Source organism: Lutra lutra, chromosome 2 (assembly GCF_902655055.1).
Source record: "Lutra lutra chromosome 2, mLutLut1.2, whole genome shotgun sequence".
Taxonomy (NCBI): domain Eukaryota; kingdom Metazoa; phylum Chordata; class Mammalia; order Carnivora; family Mustelidae; genus Lutra; species Lutra lutra.
Genome location: NC_062279.1, coordinates 171,159,013 through 171,181,519, shown reverse-complemented (window position 1 = coordinate 171,181,519; position 22,507 = coordinate 171,159,013).

The window sequence follows — 22,507 nt, the reverse complement described above, 5'->3', positions numbered from 1 at the left end:
AGAGATCTGATATAAACAAAAATGCTACCTAAATAAAAGCAACTTTCTCTATTTTTAATAGTAATAGAATTGGAATACAACTGGTCATATTTTCACCAGATTTGGAGAACGAGATTTGGGATGATCCATCTTCGAATAAAGACTTTATGGGGACACTAAGAACAGCCCAATGATATAGAAGGAATGCTTAAGAGCAAATAATTTCTCTTGTGACTGTTATTCAGAAGGGACATAATCATAGAACTAGGACTTCTCTGAAGCATTTTCGATAGTTGAATGGCAATCCCTGAAGAATTAATGAGACCCCTCTGTCTATGGTGTGGAGGATATATGGTGTCTAGTAGAAGACCTGGATTCAATAATAAGGAAGGTATTAAAATAATCCAAGGAGAGATATGGCCAAAACTATTGACTCTTTTACCTATTCTTCAATGCTTTTAGGGAAAAAAAGAACTTATTAAATAAGATTCTTCTGTGGTGGAAAAATAGTCTTCTCCTAGAGTAATTTTGTTAAGGGTATCACCATGAGCAAATGGCAGAAGACTTAGATGAAGTACAACTTTCAAATAAAGTTTTTGGACTGTAATACACCAACACACACATTCTGGAATTTCTAATGCATCTTTCCCACTATTTTGCAATCAAAATTGTAAAATGGGATGTGGAATTTCTATATATATTTGATGTAAGAGAATAGAATGTATAATCCTGAATTCTACTAATCAATGTAAATTGAGCCAGGGATTGTGTCTAACAAAAAGATGAGACTTAAGTAAACTATCTGCTGATGGTTTGTTTGCCTTATAATAACCACAGCAGATAGAAATACCATGTTGTGGAATTTAGTAGATGAGTGAACAAATAATTTGAATGAAATACTGTCAATAAGGGGAATATATAGGATAATATAATTATAGTGACACACTTTCTTTCACTGTACTTTTGCTTTGCATTTTATAAATAAGGTCTGGATTTGCTTGATGAGCAGAATAGGCTTCCAAACTTTCAACACTAGCATCTTGAGTCTACTTGATTTTTCTGAATGGAATAAAGGCATCTCTATCATCTCAATAATGTAGTTATGTTAGTGAGCATCATGAGGTATACTATATTAGAAGAGATGGCTGAGTAGGCCCTTTATTCTGATTGTATGCCAAAAAGGTGTCAAGCCTTTCCATGGACTTCCAGCTTTTCAGTATCGTGGGGCCTGAAAGTCTTCCAAAATACTGGGTAACATAAGTTGAATCTGCGGATAACAAAAAAGCTAGTTTAAGTCAAGGTAATGCTGCAAAGATAAGTGGAAAATATCGACAGTAAAATTAGTATAGGAGAGGAGCTCAAGCATGTTAAAACAGCATCCTAGTTATATAAAATTTATTTATAACTTTATGCTTTCGGTACAGTTAACTAGCAGAGATCTGTTACTTAAATTCCATTCCACTATGGGGTCAAATGTTCTTTTATTCCCATGGGGAGAAATTTAGTCCCTGATGCTTTTCTTCCCCTTTGCTGTCAGTAGAAGTTCTGTATTTGTACCCAAGCATAGAAAAGCCTATCTTACTAAAAGTCAAAAAAGACTTTACCTTAGACTATTCTCTAAAAACTTGTTACAAAATTGAAGCAATTTTACATTATAAAATGCTGATTAAAATTAAAAAAAAAAAGGGGGGCATCTGGGTGGCTCAGTGGGTTAAGCCTCTGCCTTTGGCCCCGGTCATGATCTCGGGGTCCTGGGATCAAGCCCTGCATTGGGGGTCTCTGCTCAGCAAGGAGCCTGCTTCCCACCCCCCTGCCTGCCTCTCTGTCTACTTGTGATCTCTCTCTCTGTTAAATAAATAAATAAATATTTTTAAAAATGCTGATAAAATTTTGGCTGTCATCATCCACACTATTTTCTTCTCATTCCTGTATTTACCTCAGTGGAGGGGACTTTTCCTTTTTATACCAACTGTTCATGTTTGTAGTGCGTGTAAAGGAATGTTGCACAATGTGATTTTAAAGCGACAGTGGTGGTTCAAAATTTATTCTGAAGATAATTATAATCATTTTTTTTATTTATTTATTTACTTTCTACTATGATTTCAAGAATATAGATCTATCATTCTCTGAAAATGTTCTATGTAATGGTAAAAAATAGAAAGAGACCATTACTCTTTGATGTCTTGTGAATACTTGTTTTTTAGGAGTATGCGAGATACTACGTACTATTGTCAATCATCACACCATTTCTGTGCAGTAATTATCATTAAAAACATTTCGATGCCTAAATGCACTTTCAAATAAGGAAAGGTTTATCTCAAGTACTTGGTTTATTTAACTTTATTTAATTTCATATTTTTATCTTGTTGTTCATTTGTCTTCTCATTTGACCAGACTCTAGTTTTGGACAAATATGACTAGTGGGCTTCTGTAAGTCTACATTCAACTGATAAGAGTCCCTGAAAGAAGTCAGTCAATTGTACAGACTAATATCCTATGTGTTCATGGTCTCCTACCTTAAATGTGTTAACTGTGTTATATTATTATCCTTTTATATCTTTAGTTAATATTTCATAACTTTCTATAGATGCTATTTTAAGCCTTTACCTTCTTCCATTCACAGCCTCCACCTACTCCTTCTATATTTTCAATAGATGTACTCATCTTTTAGTTCTGAGAGCAATATAATTTATACCAGAAAATCTTTAACCACAAAACCTCAACATTTAAATATCTCCGTATATGTAACTTTCCATTTATTCCCTATCATTTATATGAGGATGTTCCTCCTTGGTATATCTTATCACTCTGACTTCATTCTAGAGCTCTTCTTCATGTCTTCAGAAACTGGAATTTTAGAGCCTTGTATCATTTTTATGTCTTAAAAATTTCCATCATTTTAATTGCCTTTCCAGCAGCATAAGACAGAGATGAATAAACTTAAAACATAGAAAATGACCACAGCAAATATGCACTCAATCTTGTCTAATTCTTCATCTATCACCTAGGTCTCTTCCCCTTAAAAGAACCTTCTGACCAGGTTGATTTTACTTTAGAACCTTCATCTACCCTTTGATCCTAGCATTGTCTATGCCAATCTCATTAAAGTCACTTCAGCCTTCTTTGGACATCTCTAGAACAGGCTCATCTCTATCCTTATGCCTCTGAAGCATTGGTGTATTTGGTCAGATCTCTTCAGTGTCCACCTCTTTGCTTTCACAGTACCACACTTTCCTGTTTTGTCTTGTAAATCTTTGACAAGTGCATCGTGGTCTGAAGGAGACTCTAAATGTTGGTATAGGTCAAGATTATTTTCTAGTTTTATTGACATGATTAACATACAATATTGTGTAAATTTAAGGTATACAATGTGTTGATTTCATACACATATATTACAAAATGATTACCACCATTGCCTTAGCTAACACCTTCATCATGACACATAATTACCATTTCTATCTTGTGAGGAAAACATTTAAAACCTACTGCCTTAGTAATTTTCAAGTATATGATATAGAATTATTAACTATAATCACCATGCTGTATTGTATCCTCAGAATTTATTCATCTTTGATCAACATCTCCCCAACTACCACCCCCAATCCTTCTTAACCACCATTCTACCCTCTTCCAATGAGTTTGTTTGTTTGTTTTTAATATTCAATATATAAGTGAGATCCTACAGTATTTTCTTTCTCTGTCTGACTTATCTCATTTAGCACGATGCCATTAAAGTCCATCCATGTTGTCATAAATGGCAAGATTCCTTTTTTAAATGACTTTTTAATGTAGATTAAATTAAATATGTTTATTTATGTATTAAATATGTAATATATAGGGCACCTGGGTGGCTCAATTGGTTAAGCATCTGGCCCTTGATTTCAACTCAGGTCATAACTGGAGCCCCATGTCAGGCTCTGCACTTTGTGTGCAGTCTGCTTGAAGATTCTCTCCTTCTGCCTCTCCCCATGTTCACACACAGTCCCTCTTTCTCTCTCTCTAAAATAAATAAATAAATATTTTATAAAATATGTAATATATAAATAAATATATATTTACATATACATTTAAAAATATATTTAACTCTCTTTTTTTGGTAATATCTCTCTCTTTTCTTAAAGATTGTATTTATGTATTTGAGAGACAGCATGATTGGGGAGAGGGGCAGAGGGAGAGGGAGAAGCAGACTCCCTGCTGAGTGGGGAGCCTGATGCAGGGCTTGATCCCAGGACCTAGGATTATGATCTGAACCAAAGGCAGACACTTCACTGACTGAGTCACCGAGATGCCCCATCCATTCATCTCTTGATAGACACTTAACTTGTTTCCATACTTGGTCAAGCTTCTTTCTTAAGTCTTCATCTTATTCACCATTCTGTCCCTGAATGACATTATCTACTCCTGGTACTTCAATCACTATCTATATGTTGATTCTTAAAACATCTTTTAAAAAAAGACTTCTCTCTTTCTGTGGATCCTCTAATTTGTATCTGATCTTCGTCAGGACTTCTTCACCTGAATATCTTACAGGCACTTAAAAATTACATTTCTAAGACTGAATTGATTAATTATTTTCCAAACTACATTCAATCTTAAGTATTTTCTCCCAAGTGGTTAATTTTTTTAAATGTAATTTTTCGGGGTGCCTGGGTGGCTCAGTGGGTTAAGCCGCTGCCTTCGGCTCAGGTCATGATCTCAGAGTCCTGGGATCGAGCCCCCCATCGGGCTCTCTGCTCAGCAGGGAGCCTGCTTCCTCCTCTCTCTCTGCCTGCCTCTCTGCCTGCTTGTGATCTCTCTGTCAAATAAATAAATAAAATCTTTTAAAAAAAATGTAATTTTTCTTCTGTTCCCACATCAAATTGACCACATACTATAGACTCTGCTGCCTTAATACAAATGGAACCTCTGTCCAGCCCCACTATATGCCCGTGCTAGTCCTGCCTTCTTCTTCTTCTTCTTTTTTTTTTTTTTTTAAGATTTTATTTATTGGGGTACCTGGGTGGCTCAGTGGGTTAAAGCCTCTGCCTTTGGCCGGGTCATGATCTCAGGGTCCTGGGATCGAGCCCCGCATCAGGCTCTCTGCTCAGTGCAGAGCCTGCTTCTCTCTCTCTCTCTCTCTGCCTGCCTCTCTGCCTACCTGTGATCTCTTTGTCTGTCAAATAAGTAAAATATTAAAAAAAAATTTATTTATTTATTTGACAGAGATCACAAGTAGGCAGAGAGGCAGGCAGGGGTGGGGGAGCAGGTTCCCCGCCGAGCAGAGAGCTTGATGAGGGGCTTGATCCCAAGACCCTGAGATCATGGCCCAAATGGGAGGCAGAGGCTTTAACCCACTGAGCCACCCAGGAGCCCCTAGTCCTGCCTTCTGATTGGTCACCTAGAATCAGTCTTTTTCTCCCCCACTGATTTTAGTCAATTTAGCTCTCTAGGGAGAAAGAGAAATTTTCTTTCTTCTTCTCATTTTTTTTCTTTTTTTTTCTTTTCTTTTTCTTTCCTTCTTTGACAGGCCTTTCCTGAAAGCTGTCCTCCTTCATCTCTTATTCTTTTTCCCCTCATATTATTTGCTTTAGGTATGCTGAGCTACCATCTCTCAATATGCTTTATTCTCTCTCTTTTATTTGCTTTAGTTGAGACTGTCTCCTTTGTCTAACACTATTTCTGTGCAAACTCCACTTTCTATACACATACATACACATAAGCACACACACACACACACACACATACACACAAACAAACACTCTATCCACTTATCTGCCTGGTTCCTACTTACCATTTAGGTTTTATTTTAGGTCCCCCTTCTAATAAACACTTTCTCAGACCAATTCCCAATCTGCCAATCTCATCTCCAAACCCATGTTAGATGTCTCTTCTGTGTGGTCTCTTAGCAGCCTGCCTCCCTTACAGACACAGTTCACCATTTTATTATAATTGAGTTTTTAGCAGTTTATATTATCTGTATCACCATGGTGTGAGTGGGACAAGGGATATATTTGCTATTGTTCTTCATTTATTGCTGTTTTTTGGCAAAATGGTGCTTGGCATATAGAAGGCTCTCTCTAGTCTTAGATGCATACTTCTAATTATACCTTAGTCAGAATCATCAAAGTCATTAGCCTCTGGTTCTTCTGCCTCAGGTATATAGCAGTACCTTAAATTTGGAGAAACCCTATTTATAGCTACCACATGGTAAGCTTTCGATTGATTTTCGGTGTATATTTCTAAGTAAAGAATAATCCCTTTATTAAAAACTTGATTATTTATGCATAGAAAGCTGATATGTGCAAAAATATTACTGAAAATATACTACTGTGTAATTATTTTTATTTTTTGGTATAGATAAGGAATTTTTTAAAGGAAATAATGAAGGAAATAAGAGAATGAGGGTAGAAACCATCCTTTATAATACTTTTATTTTTATCTCTAGTACTTTGTATATTTCCTTGCCCATTCCTGCTATGTGCCTCACTTGAATTAAAAAATGTTAGAAGAATCAAGAATGGTATCATGGAGGATTTGATTTCTGAACTCTACCTTAGAGAATGGGTCCTTAGCTATTTCTGATTTTTATACATGGTCCTTCAAAACTTGAGGAAGATCTTGCAAAGGTGGACTGTAATCCTCTAACTGCTAATCTTTTCACTTTTAATCCTACTTGAAGTCTTGAAAGTTTCTCTTCCCTTGGTTCTTTTCACATCTACAATTTTATGCCTTCTTATTCAGATATATTGCTATTTATTTCTTTTGATAAATGCTTTTCATTATCACTAATTCTTAAATACTGTTTTTCCACAGGAGTTTATTTTTACCCCTCTCTATTTTCATCGTAACTGCTTTCCCTCTTAAATTACCAGTTATATGGTGATGAGTACAAAATCAATTATATTTATTTCATGTATTATGCAAACCTTTGTGTCCCATTTACCTAACTGCCAACTGAACCTCTTCACCTGGATAAAAGCATTTGGAAGAAAACATGTCAGGTAATCAGCTAAATTTTTTGTCTCCCAGAAAACTATCCTAAAATTTTGCATTTTTTAAGCTTTAATTCTTTGACTTCATATTCCTTTTAGTATATATATGCCAGATAAAGCATACATTGATAAAATAGTTTTTGGGTGGGATGGAATCTACATCCAAATGGGGTGAAAATGTGGATGTGGATGAATGGATCTACTTAGTAGGGTTGAACAAACTACTGGAGTCTATGTATGTGTACACGCGTGTATGTATGTGTGTGCTGTGTTGTTAGTTTTGCTTTTTTGTTTGAGTATTTTTCCAACCAAGAGTGGTTTTTCCAAGCCACTAAACCATGAGACAGGTCCTTAATTCTTAAGTGAATGTAATTAAAATATCATCAGGATTTTGAATGGACCAGTGATCACATGAGAGGAAATTAAAAAGCAAAGCATGGATACAAAATTAAAAATATGCTATAAGGCTATTTCTTCTCTACTTATCTAATCTTGTTTCATCTTTTATGCCTCTGGCTGGACAATTTTAGTGAGGGCTATATTTTGTAAAATAGTTATTACTCAACTTAAAAGAGATAACATTTTCCATTTAGACTTGAAGGGTAAAGAGGTGAATTTAAATGCAGGCAACGATGAGAGAATAGATATTTTAATGAATATATACATATACAATATTAAACAAAGGCTTCTGGGGTATTATTGCATATCACTATTCGAAGGAGTCAAATACTAAGCATTATGTATGCAAGAGATCATTAAGTAACCCCCAAATAAATGCATATTTAAACTCAACAGATCATAATGTCACTCAAAGCTTATTTTATAAGTATCCATTGTATTATATGGCTCACTATTAGACAAATTATGTAACCTACAAATTCTCAGGATGGCAAAAGTCTGAGCCATGTATTCTACACTTTATGTAGTTGGAAATTGTTGTTTTAGAAATACGATAGCATTTTGTATGTGTATTTTTCCATAGCAGCAAGAGTAAAATAAAAGTGGCTACTATTTTATACAAAAGTAAATTTTGATGAAGATATTTGATGTCAAAGCTACCATACCTTGAAATACTTTTACATTGTTTTATATATTTGTTCATTAATAGCTGCAGGTACAACTATTACAAAGTGTCTGTTAAATAGATGTGAAGACATACCAAGGTACAACTAACTATAATTATTCTATAAGTAAATATTTAGTGTAGATTTAGAAATAAAACTGTTCAAAAACGCATACTCTTCCTTACAACCCACTAGACTTACCATATTTAGTGTTTAGGTTCATAGTGCCTTTTTTTTTTTTTTTTTTTTTGCTTTTATCAGATCCTCAAATTTGATTATTTACCATCCAGGCTGACCAAAATAAATAATAACAATGTTTATTCTTCTGATCCATGAGCATGGAATGTTTTTTCATCCTTTTGTGTCTTCTTTAATTTTTTTCTTGAGTGTTCTGTAGTTCCTCGAGTATAGATCCTTTATGTCCTTGGTTAAGTTTATTCCAAGGTATCTCGTGGTTTTTGGAGCTATTGTAAATGGAATCAATTTTCTAATTGTCCTTTCTACAGTTTCATTGTTAGTGTATAAGGAAGGAACTGATTTCTGTGCATTGATTTTGTATCCTGCCACATTACTGAATTGCTGTATGAGTTCTAGTAATTTGAGGAGATTATGCTGAGTAAAATACATCAGGCAAAGAAAGTCAATTATATGGTTTTGCTTACTTGTAAAGATAAGGAACAACATGGAGGACATTAGGAGAAGGAAAGGAAAAGTAAATTGGGGGAAACTGGAGGGGTAGACAAACCATGAAAGTCTGTAGACTTTGAGAAACAAACTGAGGGATTTAGAGGGGAGGAGAGTGGGGGATAGATGAGCCTGGCAGTGGGTATTAAGGAGGGCACTTATTGCATGGAACACTGGGTGTTGTACATAAACAAAGAATCTTGGAACACTGCATCAAAAACTAATGATGCATTTTATAGTGATTAACATAACAAAATAAAAAGTAATAAAAATAAATAAATAAAGTCAAAACAAGGAAAAAAAAGTGAAAAGATACAATTATGAGACTAAATGTCTATAAACTAAAAAAATGCTTTCTACACTTCAGATGTTATTGTTAATGACATCCTATGACTGACAGGTGTCTAAGTCGAAAGAAATTAAGTTGCAACTTGGTGTGGTAGTAGAACTCTTTTGTGCCAGCGGTTACCATTTAGGATTGCCGAGATGAAAATAACTGTTTTTTCCCCCTTTTTATTGGTAATAAGACAAAGGGCACTTTCTGTGACTTAAGTTAAAAGAAACCATATACAAAAAGGAACAATGGAAATATGTGAGAAATAATTATTAGGTTAGACTGACCCTGCATTCTGAGAACTGGCTCTCTGTTACCTACTTTTATACCTTTAAAATTTAGAAGGCACCTTGAAATACATTTTGAGCAATGTAAATTTCATCCTACCATGTGCTGCATTGCTGAGCCCTGCGTAATTAATTAGCCCAGAAGGGGCCATATCATTTACTTTTCTAAGTGCTTGAATTCTTTATATGGGAGGGAAGTTTAGGTTTCTCTTTGGATTGCTGTAACTGAACTATGTGAGGTGGGCACCTTGTGTCTTATATGTACAATAGAAAAGCAGAGAATATTTGTCTTTGACGTCAGAGAATAATGATTCTATGAAACTGACACACACAGAGGAACAAAATTGGACAGACAAAGGAAGTTTATTTCTTTGACTTATTCTTATACTTCGAACTTTCTGATGGATTTCAGTGATGGAACAGTTTCTTAGTGATTTAAGAATTGCTGTTTTGTTTCGCTTTGTTTTGCTTGTGAGAGAAAGAGAGAGAGTGAGCAAGCACGTGAGCAAGCATTAGCAGTGCTTGAGGGCAGAGGGAGAGTGAGCGTGAGAATCTTTCAAGCAGGTTCCATGCCCAGCAGTGAAGAGCTCAATGATGTAAGGTTCAGTCTCACCACCTAGAGATTATGACTTGAACTGAAATCAAGAGTTGAACACTTAACCAACTGAGCCACCCAGGCACCCCAATTTTAAGTTGTTGTTTTTGTGTTACATCTTAAAGAGTTCTAACTAACAAAATATAAATTTTGAAATCCACCACTAAATTTATTGGTTATATCAGTAACAGAATTTCCAACAATCTTCATCACATTTCATTTATATCAGTTATTTAATAAGTTATTGGCTAACATTTTCTCTAGTTTTTCAAATAATCCTTGATTAAATATATAGGAAGATGCATTCAACTGCATTCTTACTCTGAGGCACTATTGTACTTTTAAAACAAAATTAATTAACGATGTGTTGAGTAGCTGTTGTGGAAGACAATTCCTCACAGGTGTTTCATGTTTCCACTCATCTAGTGATCAAAACACTGACAGCACTTTGTCTCAGACTACTTTTAAGATATCTGTATAGTGAACAGCGGTTCAAGATATAGTACCCACATCTGGAGCAAAGGGTTGCTTATAGTCTTTCAAGATAAAAACAATGTCTCCTTCTGGAACAGTGTGCAGGCATACTCATTACACCACCCCCCAAAAAAATTTGGGTTCCTTAAACTCAGGGTTCATCTCCCTATAATACAACCCACTTGATATGCAGGTGTTATTTGGCCCTGTTTGTGTCACCCTGTGGGAACTGCACTGCTGGGAAATGGTGGAAAAATGCTGATACTCTGTCTACTGTTATTTCTGTGAGTAATAAACTGTCTTTCATCTCTAACCCACAAGTCTCATGTCTTCTGCAATCATCCACTGAACTGTGACAGGCTAACTTGTTAGCTTGCAAGTAGAATAAAATCTGAGACCCTTCATAGTTCTTGACACTTATTTCTTGTCAAGTTTTTAATAAATTATTCATTCCTAATAATAATTTTGTCTAAGCATATTAACATGAACCTTTGATGGTAAAGAAAGAAGCTCGAATTAATTAACACTTTGCCCTTGCTCATTCAGAGACAGTATTTGAACTCTGATCTGTCTGCTTAAAAAATATGTAATCCTTCTACAATACCACATACTAACAGGTGGATTAAGCCCTCATTTTCTTTCTCTTCCCCCAGTTTTTGATGAACTTTGTCAGCTATCTATTATTTGTTAGATTTGGGTTTGCATGTTTCTGTTTAATTATTGAGTTTTAATCATCCATTAGTCATCAGGAAAAATAGAATTCTTAAGTTTCATGTTTCGTAGGATGATTCACAATTAATATAAAATTATTCACAAATCTCAGTTAATGTGATCTTTCAGCATTCAGTATTTATAGTGTTTTTGTATACATTCTTAAAGTTATTATTAAAAACATTACCATATTTTATTAAAAATGAAGAAGTATATAAAGGTCTCTGTTGCCCTTGCCACATTTTATTTTTTAGCTCACATCTGATTTCTGTGACAGATGGTTCAGTGGATGCTCAGAATTAACCCTCCATGCCTGTCTCCCACCTCCAACATGGACACCACAACTTTCTGACCCAGTACCTCCTCCAAATCAGAGAATTCTTCCAGCACTCAGGTTTTATGCAAACAAGGCTGAATTATTGGGGAATTAACCATGGGGGAAATTGTCAGAGAAGGATGAATGGCATTCTGTAAATAAATGTCTCTAACCTTCTTTATTCAAGGAGTACGCTTTGGGAAGACTTCTGAGGGCTTTCTGAAGTTACCACCAAAATAGCCATTCTTTCACACAATAATGACCTCTGCAGACTTGGGAATATATATCTTAATAAGGGTAATTCCTCTGATTCACTCTTGAAACTGTGCCATTCAGGGTTCACCTCTCAAATATGCCAGCATATCACCTACAGCCCTGCAACAGCCAGAGCTGACCACAAACTCTACTCTGGGCAGAACTCAAGTAAACATGTAAATCAATTAAAATTTATTATTGTGCCAAAAACCGTAAGATATCTAAGAATAAATCTAAAGGAAGAGGTAAAGGCTCTGTACTCTAAAAACTACAGAACCCTTATGAAAGAAATTGAGGAAGACACAAAGAAATGGAAAAATATTCCATGCTCATGGATTGGAAGAGGAAGTATTGTTAAAATGTCTATGCTGTCCAGGGCAAACTACACATTCAGTGTAATCTCCATCAAAATACTATTGACATTTTTCACAGAGCTGGAACAAAAATCCTAAAATTTGTATGGAGCCAGAAAATACCCCAAATTGCCAAGGGGGGTATTGAAAAAGAAAACCAAAGCTGGTGGCATCACAATTCCAGAGTTTAAGCTCCTTTACAAGCCTGTAATCATGAAGATAGTATGGTACTGGCACAAAAACAGACACATAGGTCAATGGAATAGAATAAAGAACCCAGAAATTGACCCTTAACTCTATGGTCAACTAAACATCAATAAAGCAGGAAAGAATATGCAATGGAAAAAAGACAGTCTCTTCAATAAATGGTGCTGGGAAAATTGGACAGCAATGTACAGAAGAATGAAACTGGACCATTCTTTCACACCATACACAAAGATAAACTCAAAATGGATGAAAGACCTAAATGTGAGACAGGAATCCATCAACATCCTTAAGGAGAACACAGCAACCTTGAACAGACTTGGACACAGAAATTTCTTACAGGACACATCTCCAAAGGCTAGGAAAATAAAAGTAAATATGAACTATTGGGACTTCATCAAGATAAAAAGCTTCTGCATAGCAAAGGAAACAATCAGTGAAACTAAAAGGCAACCTATGGGATGGGAGAAGATATTTGCAAATGACATTACAGAAAAGGGCTGGTATCCAAGATCTACAAAGATCTTCTCAAACTCACACCCAAAGAAAAAGTAATCCAGTAAATAAATGGGCAGAAGACATAAACAGACCCTTCTCCAAAGAATATATCCAAATGGCTAATAGACACATTGAAAAATATTCCACAGCACTTGCCATCAGCAAAACACGAATCAAGGACACCAGTCAGAACAGCTAAAATTAATAACTCAGGATACAACAAATGTTGGCAAGGATTCAGAGAAAGGAGAACCCTCTTACACTGTTTGTGGGATTACAAGCTGGTGCAGTCACTCTGGAAAACAGTATGGAAAAAAAAAAACAAAACAGTATGTAGTTTCCTCAAGAAGTTAAAAATAGAGCTACCCTATGACCACCAATTGTACTACTGGGCATTACCCCAAAGATACAAATGTAGAGATCCAAAGGGGCACTTGCACCCAAATGTTTATAGCAGCAATGTACATAGTAGCCAAACTGTTGAAAGGTCCCAGATTTCCATAGACAGATGGATAAAAAAAGATGTGGATACACACACACACACACACACACACACACACACGAATACTATGCAGACATCAAAAGGATGAAATCTTAACATTTACAATGACATGGATATGGAATTGGAGGGTATTACACTGAGTGAAATGTCAATTAGAGAAAGACAATTATCATATGTTTCATATGTGGAATATAAGAAATAGTGCAGAGGATCATAGGGAAAGGGAGGGAAAACAGAATGGGAAGAAATTAGAGAGGGAGACACACCATGAGAGATTCTTAACCATAGGAAACAAACTGAGGGTTGCTGAAGGGGAAGTGGGTGAGGGGTTGGGGTAAGTGAGTGACAGGCATTAGGAGAACACATTTTGTATTGAGCACTGGGTGTTATATACAACTGATGAATTACTGAACTCTACAACCAAAACGAATGATGTGCTATATGTTGGCTAATAGAATTTAAATAAAAATTTAAAAAATAAAGTAAAAAAAATATTAAGTAATAAAAATAAAAAATAAAAGTTATTGAATGTGTTCTACATATCCCACATACTATATACTCTATCTCCATTAGAGTCTCAGAAAAATTCTATGATATTTTGTTTTTTCAATTTTACAAAATAGGAAAATGGGTGATACAGAAGTAACGACTGAATCCAGGTGTCTTAATCTAATGTCCATGATCCTTTTAATTTAATTTAATCTAAGTTCTATAATACCCAGTCCAAAATACATGCCTTTTAGGTCTAAAAAATTACTTGATGATATTCTTGGATAGATCATATCAAAGAAAATTCCTCATTCTTTGTCTTAGCTCTAACTTTCAGTCTGGTCCTATTCTACAGTCCTGGCATCTCAACTTTGGCACCATTGACATTAGGGATTGGATCGTTTCTTCTTGAAGGAAACTGTTCTGTGAATTTTAGGGATGTTTTGCTGCATTCCTAGACTCTATTCATTACATGGCTGTAGTACCTTTCCTACCCGCAAGTTGTAACAACCAGCAATTTCTCCAGATATTACCAAAATCTCCTGGGGGATACAAAATCCAACTCCCCTCACCCGATGTAAGCACATACAGTATTTAAAATCACTGTACTATAAATAAATAAATAAATAAATAATCACTTCACCACACTAAGCTCCCAAAGCATAAAAACTGTAAAGATTGCCCCATCTTTTTCACCCATCTTTCACAGTGGCTGACACATGATTAGAGTTCTTTAAATATATACTCCAAATAAAGAAAAAGTACAATCCTTGTAATTAAAAAGACAATGATTTTAAAAGTTTATAACTCATCTATTTAAAGTCTCAGACACTATTTAAAGATTCATTTATAAACTATGTTTTTCACATTATCTATTAAATTTTGATTACTAGTATTGTGTAAATGTATTCTTTTTTTCTTCTCAGTTTTAAACATCCAACCTCTGCAGGGGTAAGAGAGAATCCTGGTATGTTTTTATTGTTTTTTTTTTTTTTTTCCTTTTCCCCATTTTCACTTTTCTGTTTCAGCTAAAACGTTTGGTTGAGTATTAAAGACTCAATATAATAAATTGATTACTTTCAAGTGGTTAAATTTGTGTGAGTTCAGAGAAAAGCCTCAAACACTTGTAGTTGTTTATGACTTGTGATATTTCAAAGTTTTTCATAAATATATCTCTCATCAGAGTTTCTCCTTCCATAAAATATATTTTCACTTATTGAGTGGTGTAAGTTTTCAAATACACAGCAATTTTCATGGCATTTTATGAAAATAAAATGGTAAATCCATAGATAATTAGTTATAGTTAAAATTGAATTCCCATGATTTATGAGGTTTGCAGCATGTTCAGAAGTATGACCCATAAAATAACTGCCTCAGGATGAAATTTCATCACTTTTTTTAATACTTATAATAATCTCATCAAATTTATCATCAAGATGGGTTTCAAGTTTTCATGGTATTTAAGAATCAAACTCAGCATTCTTTCTTTTTTATAATACAGATGTACTTTTTTCATATTTTCAAAATCCATGATTTTATGTCTTCATAAAATCAGTGGTTTACATGCCCTGCCACAGTATATTCAAATAAATTACATCAGAATGTTTATTAAAATCAATTCAAGAGATAATTTTTAGGAGTTATGTTCTTTATACCCCTGTACCTGCTTCAGCAGAAACAAAAGTTAGTGAATTAAACCAGGGTTTGATATCAGGTTGGTAAATATGTACTGATAGGGGATTCTAAGTGTGTTTTGATAAGACATAAACATATTTCAACTGCCTAAAATATCCTTATTCCTAAGTACAACTTCTCAGTTTTAGATGAGGGTTACCTTCACTCCAGTGTTCATTGGAGATTGAGTAACATGATTTGAGGCCTTTGGAATTTTGCTCCCTGACTTCAGTATCTGTGACCTCACTTCCAACAAAATGTAAACTCCACGAGAACAAATTTTTACTTGTTTCATTCAATGAGGTGTCCCAGGGAACTAGAACAATCACAGGAATTTAACAAAGGTTTAACATATTACAGGAACTTAACAAAGATTTCATGACTGGAAGAATAAATAAAATTCTTATTTTGCATATTAGTTTTCAGTTGCTGCTGTATCAAATCACCACAGTCTTAGTGGCTTAACACAACACAAACTATTATCATAGAGTTCTGGAGGTCAGACGTCTGACATGGGTCTTCCTGGGCTAAGGTCAAGGTGCTAAAAAGGCTGCATTATTTCTAGACGCTAGAGGAGAATGTCCATTTTTGTGTCTTTTCCAACTTCAAGAGGCTGCCTGAGTTCCTTGGCTCATGGCCACCTGCCATCTCCTAGATCAACAATGGCTAGCTAAGTCTTTCTCACATGGTACCATGCTGACACTGACTCTTCTTTTGCTTCCTGCTTCTTTTAAAGATCCTTGTGACTATACTGGGTCCACCTGAATAACAGTACTCACCCTTTCTTAAAGTCAACCCTATCAATTTCATATGCAATTTTAATCCCTACTTGCCATCTATGTAACAAATATTTGCAAGTTCCAGAGACTACGATGTAAATGTCTTTGGGAGGTAATTCGTTTGCTTATAATTTGCCACTCAGCAATTACACAATATTAGATAAATTATTGGGCGCCTGGGTGGCTCAGTGGGTTAGGCCGCTGCCTTCGGCTCAGGTCATGATCTCAGGGTCCTGGGATCGAGTCCCACATCGGGCTCTCTGCTCAGCAGGAAGCCTGCTTCCCTCTCTCTCTCTCTCTGCCTGCCTCTCCGTCTACTTGTGATCTCTCTCTGTCAAATAAATAAATAAAATCTTAAAAAAAAAAATTATTTAACCACATTGTCCTAGTTTCCATGTCTACAAAATGTAAATCATGAGTTCTTATTTTCTTCTCTGTTTTTTTTTTTAATATTTTATTTATTTATTTGACAGAGAGAGAGAGATCACAAGTAGGCAGAGAGGCAGGCAGAGAGAGAGGGGGAAGCAGGCTCCCCGCTGAGCAGAGAGCCTGATGCGGGGCTCCATCCCAGGACCCCGAGACCATGACCTGAGCTGAAGGCAGAGGCTTAATCCACTGAACCACCCAGGTGCCCCTCCGTTTGTTTTTTTGAATTAAATTATATCTAGCACATTGTGGCACAGAGTAAATGTAGTTCTTAAAATAAGTGTGTCCTTTTTAAGCTAAAATTTTGTATTCAATAATTTAATTCTATTCTTGCTTAAAAGAGAAAGGATTGATGACACCTGCTTAAGTTTCTTTGAATTCTTAATGACTTTCAGTCTTTGAAAATAGAGAAGATGAATGCAATTTCAAGTTTTTACCCTCAAAAGGAAGATCTTCCTGGCTGTATGTGCTGAAGAAAATCACCTAAAGATATTATCAGAAAAGATGAACATGTTTCCAAGGTAGATAAATTAGTGAAATTCTTTAGTTTTAGATATAATTTTTAGATATAGTTTTTAACCATATATAGTTTGTTTTTTACATATTTGCATCAAAATATACTTAATATTCCTCATTTGTTATATATATATAAATGCATAATGCAAATATGTCAAAAACATAATTTTCAAAAATAGGAAGGAGACTCCTTTGAATGTTTCTCAAAGAATAGGTGTAAGGGCACCACAGGAGGAACTAATTAGATGGAACAAGGACTACCCTCAGATCAATACCATTGCACAATTCAAAGCATTATGTATTTGTGTGTAAACACAAAATGAGTGTTTACATACTTGAATTAATCTTCTGGCCTCTCAGGCAATACAACCAAACTATTTCTCTGTCTCCTTTGGGGATAAGTGAGATATAATAATGATAGCTACTTGTTAATGTGAGTAAAGATGAGATGTTGATTGTGTAGCAAAGGAGGAAAAGCTGCAAACATAGCCATTTTCTCAAGATGCTAATAATTGTATGCAATTTAATTAATTAAATGAAAATTAAATAATTTTTGATACTTTCTAATGTAATTTAATTCGAAGTATGGGTATACTTTTTCTCTAATAATCTTGTAAAATATAAGATGCAGTATTCTAATTTCTTCATTTCATATCTTCTGGAAGAAAAAAAATATATTCAAGCAGACTATAACTGTATTAATATTACAAACATCTCTACAATTGTAAAAGCATGTGTATTTTCAAAATAAAAACTTTATTGCTTGGCAAAGAAATTAAACTCAAAGGGAAAAATTGCTTTCAAAATATAAAGTCTTTCTATGTTGCTTTTCAACATTTTCTGGCTATTCGATTTAAAACAAATTTCTAATATTGTTTTTGTCTTACAATGAGGATAATTTTTTTTCTAGTACTACTCATGTGAATTCTGGTCACATATTTAATTTCACCACATATTTAATTTCTCACTTGTTAAATGAACATATTTTTACTTGCCTGCCTTTACTGCCATTGTAAACATCAAATGAAATGATAGATTACAAAAAAATTTTTGGATTAAAGAATGTATATACTTGAACCATATTAATTAGTATTTTAGTCCTATTGAGTGTGTTATCTCTGTGAGTTAACTGTCCATTTGAACTTCCTGGGCAGGATAGCCTGACAGCTGTTTGGGGCCAGCAACTTGAACTTGCATATATGCGTGGTGATGATAGACATCCAACATGTGAAGGAACTTAAAATTTAAACTGTTACCTTTTAATTGTTTTGTCATGATACTGTAGAATTATTATTAATATTATTTAGAGAGGTCGAGAGAGAGACAGAGGTTGAGGGGAGTGACAGTGGGTTAGGGAGACAGAGAATCTTCAGCAGGTTCCACACCCAGCACAGACCCTGGTGCCTACCGAGTTCAATCTCATGCCCCTGAGAGTAAGAACTGAGCTGAACTCCAGAGTCAGACCCTTACCAACTGAGCCACTCAGGCACCCCTTTAAGATTATTTAGTGTCTTGCACGGAAGAAGTGTTAGAAAGAATTTAAAGCAAAACAAAACCAAACCAGAAACAAAACTCAGAACTGGAGGCAAACACTCAGTCAATATTCTACTACTACTATTTTCGCTACTGCTATTATCATCACCACCAGCACCACCAATAATAACAGCAACAGTAAAACTTTTGTTATGTCAGAAAGTTTTCCAAATGCTTTAAATAAATTATTATGTATAAATGTAGTGGTTTTTTTTTTTTTTGTATTTGTAGGTCATCTGGGTATTATTTACATACATGTATTTTTAAATTCAAGAGGACCCAATATTCCTATGTATTGCTCCTCTTGAGAAATGTTATTTTTGAAGAAATTAGGATATAGCAAGTTTTTTTTTCTAGTTCTCATGAAAATAAAAAATAATTATGAAATTTTTAGCAATTTTTGGCAATTTGACTCCTAAAATAAGCTCCTGTCTCACCATTGGTTTGCTAACTACACTTTGGGAAAAAGTAGATGCATTTCTATACCCATTTCACAGAGGTAAGAATAAAAGCTTGTGGAGGTCATGTAACATGTCCAAAGTCACACAGCAAGTCAGAAGTAGACCTTTCTTATCACTGTAAAATTGTCAGACTAGTTTCCTATGGGTTTATGTCCTTTGGTCCGCAAATCCAGACTCATACCATCTCACCATCTATTAGGGATTTTGTTTTAAAAAAAAAGACAGGGCCAATGTGCAGTTAAGCCTCTACAAACGTTAAAGTGTTAAGCAAGAGAGGGTGTGTTGTTTGTCCTTGGATTGTGCATTTTATTTTTCATATATCAAGTGATGCATTTGTTTTAGAGCATCATGGCATTTATTAATTATCCAAGCTGAATTCTCATTTTCAGTAAATGGCACCTTACACAGTGGGGCCATGTCAAACAGGAGCCTTGACTGGGGAACAAATGTCAGTGTGGTGAGGAGCCTGCTGAGTGTTTAATAACTACAAATGAAGTGCACTGTTAGTGTTATCAAGCACCGTTCCATCACCCAGTAGGTTTCCTTTGTAAGTAAAGATAAAATGACTTGGACAATCTGTACTGAATCCATCAGCTTTAACTGTAAAAGCACGAGGCAAGACAAGTCTATTTCTTCAAATAGACTGGATGCTGGAGAGGAAAGAACAAAAGGTCATTATTAAATAAGACATGGAATATTTTCAAATTAATCAATGACTGTACAACATCATGGCTTTTGGAAAAGAACTTCAGAAAATGACCATATTCATAAGCTAGTTTTGAGCCCTACTCATTTTCTGTATATGGTGGACATAAGGAGTTAGAAAGTTATGTACATTTACTATAGTTATTTGCGTTTTACTCTGAAGGAGACAATGAAAAACATTCTCAAAGAAGAGTTCATTGATTTAAATGTGCCTGTAGGTGTCCCAAAGATAGAGAATATAAGGGAAAATGAGTGCATTGCAAATTATAAAAACGTGATATATTGCCACCATGGCTGGAGAGCTTTTAGCAAAATTTTGAATATTTTTTTGCCTTGTCCTGAATTATGGCCCCCCAAAATGGTAGTCCTTGGAAAGAACTGTGGGTAAATTGTAAAAACGAACAAACGAACAAACAAAAAAAACTGGATTAAACATGAAAATTTCAGAAATATCCTATTAAACATAGGTTATGAACTATTTGTTTGTAAATATTGCCCTTAATTCTTGCACCAGTCCTGTGACATAGGTAATATTATGACATATTTAAAGCTGGTGAAATTGGTACTCAGCAGATTTAAGGAACTCAGGTTCTATTATAGCTGTAGAGATCTGTGACCTGTCATGGCACCACTGGGGCCCAGCTGTATATTCTTCAAGAGAAGCACAGGTCAGGATGAGCCCATGTGATCTTTTAGTGGAGGCCAAGCTAAGTCTGGCCATAGACAGAAAAAGACCAGAGTATAGTCAATGTACAGAACTGCACATGCATGGAGAACTTTCAGGGTGACATTAAAGAATCACTTGGGGGCGCCTGGGTGGCTCAGTGGTTTAAGCCGCTGCCTTCGGCTCAGGTCATGATCTCAGGGTCCTGGGATCGAGTCCCGTATCGGGCTCTCTGCTCGGCAGAGAGCCTGCTTCCCTCCGTCTCTCTGCCTGCCTCTCTGTCTACTTGTGATCTCTCTCTGTCAAATAAATAAATAAAATCTTAAAAAAAAAAAAAAAAAAAGAATCACTTGGAGAAGCCAGAGTTGGCATACAGTGAGGAGGAAGTGGAGGAGGAAGAGGGAGAGGAGAAGGAGTGAGAAGAGAGGGATATCTTGGTATGAGTGCATGAGGAATGTCATTGGTTTAGCTGATACTGATTCAGTCCTAAAATTCCCATCACCTGAGCTTCTCTTATTCCCTTGTTCTGCAGTTTCAGACATTAAATCATCTTTCCTAGGGCACTGGATCCTCTAGAGTTGCCTATACTGATCACAACTATTCTCTCTTCATATTGGCAACATTAAAGCTAGCATGTACTTGAAGAACCAGAAGGTCTGGGTTTGGATTCTCATCCTTCCCTTCTTGCTGAATAACTTGGACATTGTATCTAACTTCACTGAATGAATGTCAATGCTTTTATTTTTTAAAAGGGGTTATAACTACTTCTCATGTTATGACTCTGAGTACTAAATAAAGCAGTGCTTCTCTGCCTAATAAGTAGCATATGTTTACTATTGCATGAGGCTTACAGGGCCTTTCCCCCCCTTGTACCATTAGGGGGGTTCCCTTGTACCTTGTAGTTGTTTTCAACTCAAGTGAAAGAGAGTGGTCTGTTCTCTTGCAACCAAAATAACTGGCAAGTTATATTCATTTTTGGAGGGCATAATAAATTTTACTATCTTTTTATAAAAATAAGTGACAGCAACAACCCTTACTTAATTTTTGCAGCAGACACCAGTACCAGGGAAAAAAAGAAAGTGCCTGAAAACATAGGGGAACCATGAAATATGTGTATAAACAAGTGCAGTACCAAAATTTGATCTATCTGGGTTTTTTTTGTTTATTCTTGTAAAATGTCCAATTTCAACATTCTTTCAAAATTATTAAGACATTTTGATAAAGGAGAATCTTTTATTGAGGAATACATGTAGGGAAAAACACACATTTTTATCTACCCTCAAGTCTAATACTGTGGTGACTGTAAGTAATATAAATAATTTAAGAAAATATGTCTAAGTTTCTGAATATTTCTATACTACACTTCAGGAGTCTACCCTGAGTGAGAGGTTGTTCTCTTTTCTTAAAGGGCAGCCACTTTGGAGAACAGTGTGGAGATTCCTCAGGAAATTAAAAATAGAGCTTCCCTATGACCCTGCAATTGCACTACTGGGTATTTACCCCAAAGATACAGATGTAGTGAAAAGAAGGGCCATCTGTACCCCAATGTTTATAGCAGCAATGGCCATGGTCGCCAAACTGTGGAAAGAACCAAGATACCCTTCAATGGACGAATGGATAAGGAAGATGTGGTCCATATACACTATGGAGTATTATGCCTCTATCAGAAAGGATGAATACCCAACTTTTGTAGCAACATGGATAGGACTGGAAGAGATTATGCTGAGTGAAGTAAGTCAAGCAGAGAGAGTCAATTATCATATGGTTTCACTTATTTGTGGAGCATAACAAATAGCATGGAGGACAAGGGGAGATGGAGAGGAGAAGGGAGTTGAGGGAAATTGGAAGGGGAGGTGAACCATGAGAGACTATGGACTCTGAAAAACAATCTGAGGGTTTTGAAGGGGCGGGGGGTGGGAGCTTGGGGGAACCAGGCGGTGGGTATTGGAGAGGGCACGGATTGCATGGAGTACTGGGTGTGGTGCAAAAACAATGAATACTGTTACACTGAAAAGAAATTAAAAAAAAAAAAG